Here is a 6,044-nt window from a genome sequence, read left to right on the forward strand (position 1 = left end):
AGACTGTGACCTTTTGTGTGCATTCTTCCCATAATTATACAATAAAAATGCAGACTGTTATTTCTATCTTGCTAAATATCAGCTGTGAGTTTGTCCAAAATCCAAAACAACACACTTTAACTTAATAGCTAAAAGTAGGCAAAAACCTCAAGCTGGAGATCAGGGATAGCAGCATGTCCTACAAAAAGAGGCATAATATGACAATTCTGATAGGAACTTGTGTTTGCCTGTTGGATAGAAAATGGAAAATTTCCAAGACCTTCTAGGAAAACACAGTATGGAGTCATTTGGGGATGCCAGAAAATGTTGACAACCCTCAGGTGGGATAGCCTTTAAGAACGTTAGAGAAACCCCCATGATCACCTTGAGGGAAGGATTGAAGGAAAGGGGGTTGAGGGGAGGATTGGAAGAAAAAGAAGTCATCATTGTGGATTTTCCGTAAACAGTGAAGTAAAAGGTTATGAAATAATAGCAGAAGGACTAGAATTTTTTTCATTACTGAAATTATATTTGCCAAATGAAGCATTGTTATTCAATGAGAACAGGTGGTAACAATTCCTGAGAAGATGTGATGGGTCTCATGACCACTTAATCCTGGCTCACCTGCATACCTACAAAGTCAGGGTGGGAGGAGAGCTCTAGGGTCAGTTCAGCAACTGTCTTTTTGGCATAAACCTGTACTTGTCTTCCAGATAATCAGAGAAACTTGGTGAGCAGTGTCTTATATTGACTGATAGTGTAGGAGGTATCATAGATCTTTCTGATATTTAGTTGGTTTTGTGCCTCCACCAAATCATAGCTGCTGAGGTAGGTATGCAAAGCTCCACATTATGCTGGCTGAGTTTTTCCTATGTACTAGGGAATGCTTGCAGAAATTAACCCAGAGTAAATTATCTACCTTGCAGCTATGTGGAGCTTCAGAAGTGCCTGGAGCACTTCAGTAGTTAGTTGGTTTGTGTTTACCCTGGGTCTTATAAACCAGAAGGGAATTCTCTTCCCCTTCTGAGTGTTTTCTAAAGTACTTGTATACCATGTACCTTTCCTGCCACCTCACCAATTTCCTCTGGTTCTCAAAGTATCTTGTACTTTCACAAAAAAGGCTGAATGGTGAACTTTGTCTCATGATAAGATAAGAATTAACAGGCACAGCAGATTTACATGAGTTGGATTGAAGTCAAGTCTGTCAGCACAGTCCATTGGCACAGCAAAAAGATGAAGATGTGAGTTATGATTATCTCCTGTGTGTTGTAATCTTTTGTATGTGGAATAGTTAAGCAGAAATATTAATGGTAGTTTCAATGTATTTCACTCTGATGTATTATGTAGAGTTCACATCTATTTTTGAACAGGTAATAAATAGAGATGTTTTCTCCCTGATGAAGAAATTACAAATTAATTTCTTGCAGTCAAAACCTTTTCCAGACTTAAGTTACATTCTGCAACAATTTTGTTAGGAAGATGTTGATTCAGAATAGAATTTCTAGTGAAGATTAAATGCAGCTGCAGAACAGGTATAGCCTGGTGTGCAGGGCCATCTGCCTAACTACAATGAAAATCCTAAAGTTAAACCTCCTACATCCTATAAACTGTCTTTTCACCCCAATTCCCTCATGACCAAGCATCAGAGGTTCCTTTGACGATTTGTGTTTTCTATAGAAACTGGCGATACTTAAATGTGTTATGGTTTAAAATAATTATGAAGGGAAAAAGATGAATTTTCAAGTATTTTAAAAGAAAATGAACTTAAAGCCATGAATTTGGGAAGTCACGGTTGTGTGTTTTGCCAAGAACAGCAAAATTAATCAAAAACGTTTTCTTTTTTTTTTCCTCAGTCATCTGTTTTAAACACAAACACTCCTATTTCTGGTTATGTCAGCACTGAAAATAGAATAATCAGGTTTTTAATAGGATTTCACTGTGGTGAGAATTAAATCCAGTATTATCCAATGACTTTTTGAAGGAAATTATTAACTCTGGAGAAGTGACTATGAACTTGGAGAGAGCCAACAGAATTACAAGCAAAATTTATGTCTATCCATAATGTTGTTTTTGGCACAAAGAATAATGAATTAGCAAGTGCAAGAATAGGAAACAGTTGAACTTTGGCAGATATTTTTTTGTATTCTGAAGAGGGCTGTGACTAAATCAGCAAGAGAGAGAAAACTCCCAGGTATGTCCACAAAATTGCATCCCCTTAGATGAAGGATGGTGAACTGCAGCTCTTTGGGTGAGTGAAGGTTACAGCCAAAGCAGGTCATGGTTTAGGCAGAATTGGAGTGTACTTTGGAAGTCAATCTGAGTGTGAAAAACAGGGAGATGACAGGAAGCGAACAGAAAAATAGGGAATGGCAATAGTTTGAATATATTACTCCTGTGTGATAAATGAACATACAAGGCACAGGAGGACAAGCTCTGAGACTGGGACTTGTTTTGCAGGCTAGGAATAGACCTGAGTTTGAGCTGTCCTTGGATCTGGCAATGTTACATCCTTCCTAGAAAAGGTTATCCATTCATTGCTTCTGCCATCTTTTCCACATCCACCTGTGGTGATAAGCTCAAAGGGCTCGTACAGTAAAGCAGAAATATTTCCTTATGTGCTTGTTTCACTTTTGAGCTTTAAGGTTGCTCCTTCTTTGCACTCTAAAGAAAGCAGAGCAATGCACAAGTATGTAAATAACTTCTGGGTTTCCAGGTAATATAATTCCCTCACAAGTTAATTAGAGGATGGGCACTCTGGTGAGATTAACTGTGGCTGTGTAATTAGTTTTTTTCCCATGTATGTGCAAGTCTGGTGGTTTTTAATACTTGAAAATGCAGGGATTTTTGCTTTGTTTCTTGCATTCACTATTCTAACATTCTTCTTTTTTTATAATCAAAAGTCGTTTATCAGTTGGTAATTTTGATTTTAAAGCAAATATTTAAACACTTATTTATTTTCTGCTAAACATGGGCCTGAAAGAGCATGTGTTTAAAAAGTAATTTTGGGGTGATGTTGAGAGTTGTGGAGACAAGAAAATCTAGATTGACCTTTTTTTTTTTTTTTTTTTTTTTTTTTTTGAAAAGAGACAGTAATACCTTCTGTGAAAATCACATCTTTGAGGAAAAAAAAAAACCCCTCAAATGTTTTCAGTTTCCTGCTTCCTGCATGTATAAGATTAAAAAAAAAAAAAAAAAAACAAGCTTCCACAAAACAGCTAAAACAGCTATGCCTCCTTTCATAATAGAGCGGATAGAAAGCTTTGGTTTTGACCAAATTAAAAAGGGGACACTGGTACTTGTTGTGAAGCATGTATCCTGTCCTCTACAGAAGAAGGAGAGCTGCAAACAGAGCCTTTTTCTCTACACTGTGATACTCGGCTGGACTCAGTACTTGGAAACACGATTCCGCATGTGTTTAACTTTCGATGCACGAATAATTCAGCTGAAGTCAAGCTCACATGAGATTCCACACGCCCTTCTTGGGAAAGTAGTCATTACTGCTGGGAATATTCCGTGGAGCTACATGTACGAGGGCCACCTATATTGAGAACAAATATAGACAGTGTTGCCAGGGAACCCCAAGAGATTTGAGAGCACACGACAGCAAGAACAGACTGAAAGGGTCTGTCCTGTACTGCTTACACTGCAGAACTACACACTCTGGATTATAATCAGCCCCTTGAGGGCTGCCAGTTTATCCTGCTTGTATTTCACTGCAAATCATTCTTCTCTGCTGGGTGTATAGCTGCTGTGACACTGCTGAGGTCATTTTACTTGAGCCAAGGTAGCAGTCATTACAATGAATAACTTCTTTGGCCAAACATTGACATCTTTATGGTGAAAGTAATTTTTGAGTACCTGGAGTGCAGCACATCCTTATTTATTTTTGTGTCAGAAGTTTTTTAAGGTTTTGGCTACAGCATTAAAACTAGTCATTCAGGTAGATCATATTAACTAGCCAGCTTTCTTCTCTCTGTCACTGTTCTCACAAGTCTACCTTTGCACAAGGGTCAGAATGTTGCTATTTGTGTAGTTCTGGTTGGTTTTGGATCATGTCACCACTTATTTTCTTCTTTTATTAAAGCTTCTTAGAAATCAAGATTCTTGTCTTCTCCCTCAGGGCATTTCTTATTTTAACTCATCTGCTGAAGAGGACAGCTGTAGTTGTTATTCAGGAAGAGAGCCACTGAGCTCAAAGACCATCTATGCAAATTTTCTACTCTTTGCACCTTATTTTATTGTTGTGGTGTTGCCTCTACCTCTCTTGTCTGAGCATTTCTTTCACCATTTTTTCACCTGCTTCTATGCTAAAACGCAGGATGTCCTTTCTGAATGAGCCGAAGTACTACAATAATGACTCTTAGAATCATAAATTTATAGAATGTCCTGAGTTGGAAGGAACCCACGAGGATCATCGAGTCCAACTCCTGGCCCTGCACAGAGCAGCCTTAAGACTCACACCATGGCCCAAGAGCACTGTTCAAATGCTTCTTGAGCCCTGTCAGGCTTGGTGCTGTGACCACTTCCTTGGGGAGCCTGTTCCAGTGCCCAAGAACCTCCTGGGTGAAAAACTTCTTCCTAGTATCCAAACTAAACCTTCCCTGACTCAGTTTCATGCCATTCTCTTGAGTTCTGTCACGGCTCACCAGAGAGAATGTATCTGTGTCTGCCCCTCCCCTTCCCCTCTAGAGGAAGTTGTAAATGCAGTGAGGTCTCCCCTCGGTCTCCTCTCCTCACACAGCTTCCTCTCAAGGCCCTTCACCATCTTCATTGCCCTCCCTAGGATGCTCTCAAATGCCTTTATGTCTTTTTTTTACATAGTGTTACCCCAAACTGCCCCCAGCCCTCGAGGTGAGGCCACCCCAGTGCAGAGCAGAGTGGGACAATCCCCTCCCTTGCCCGGCTGGCCATGCTGTGCCTGATGCACCCCAGGACAGGGCTGGCCTTCCTGGCTGCCAGGGCACTGCTGGCTCATGTTCGATTTGCCATTGATCTGGACCTGCAGGTCCCTTTCCGCAGGGCTTCTCTTGGCCTCTCATTCCCAAGTCCACGCAGACAACCAGGGTTGCCCCATCCCAAATGCAGAATCTGGCATTGGTCCTTGTTAAACTTCATACAGTTGGTAATTGCCCAGCCCTCTAATTTATTCATGTCTCTCTGCAGAGCCTCTCTACTTTCTAGGGAATCAACAGCTCCTCCAGATTTAGTATTGACAATCTTACTTAGTGGTTTTGTTTAGGTTTTTTGTTGTTGTTTAAAGGACTCATGTATTTCGCTGTGTACAAGGCTTTATTTAATGTATACAGTAAAAGGTATCTTTATACATGAGGATTTGTGAACATAATATAAGTGTACATTGGCAAGTGCATTGCTTAGCCTTTGACTGTTGTGTAATTAGCTGTCTGGGCTTTGTGTGTGGATTCTTTAGATACTAAATGTAAATTACAAAAAAAAATTAAGGAGGCAGGACCATGAATTCACGTAGCTTCGTCTCTTGCCTCTAAAAATTATGGATACAGTCCTCTTAAAAGCAAAAATAAACCAGAATTGCTGTGGATGATGAAAACAGAACATCTCTTGTTTCAGACACTAATTTAAGGCCAGGAGGTAAAAGTGAGGGGTAGCTAGGAATGTCTTAACTGCCTTGACATCAAGGCTTTGAATTTCAATTCCTCTGTTTCAATCTTCACTGCTTCACAGCAGTATTATAGAAAGTAATTAATTTGCCTTTAATTGTGGAGCTAGTTTCTAACTGCAAATGAAGAACAATAAAATTTTCTCAACTTTGGCTGAGTCATGACATTTTGATTCTGTTTCAATGGGTGTAATAATTTTCTATTTTGGTCTGGCTGTTTGCTGAAAGGGAAATAGGTGTGCAAATGATTTTTTGGAAAATGCTTTGTAGGGAATTAATGGAAGAGACTGGTACAAAAACTAGACAGATGTTACAAATTCTAGAACAAAACCAAGTTCTGGTCAGTGGCAGTGAAGACCACAACCAGCTTTCACAGACATGATCTGCATTTAAGCAACAGATAAACTTTGTTCTGTTTGACCTGTGACAT

At 39.6% G+C, this 6,044-nt stretch overlaps 1 long non-coding RNA gene across 3 annotated transcripts; it reads left to right on the forward strand.

Annotated features, from left to right (window-relative positions):
• Positions 1 to 650: 650 nt before the first annotated feature.
• LOC120754320 (uncharacterized) lies at positions 651 to 4,795 on the forward strand. Of its 3 annotated transcripts, none has more exons than XR_005701386.2 (4): positions 651 to 709; positions 1,100 to 1,220; positions 2,437 to 2,501; positions 3,064 to 4,795. It is a non-coding gene; the product is annotated as an uncharacterized LOC120754320 (long non-coding RNA). The 3 variants fall into 3 exon arrangements; XR_005701388.2 differs by having other exon boundaries at positions 3,225 to 4,795; XR_005701387.2 differs by having other exon boundaries at positions 659 to 807.
• Positions 4,796 to 6,044: the final 1,249 nt, after the last annotated feature.

The sequence above is a fragment of the Hirundo rustica genome, chromosome 6, assembly GCF_015227805.2.
Source record: "Hirundo rustica isolate bHirRus1 chromosome 6, bHirRus1.pri.v3, whole genome shotgun sequence".
Classification (NCBI taxonomy): Eukaryota; Metazoa; Chordata; class Aves; order Passeriformes; family Hirundinidae; genus Hirundo; species Hirundo rustica.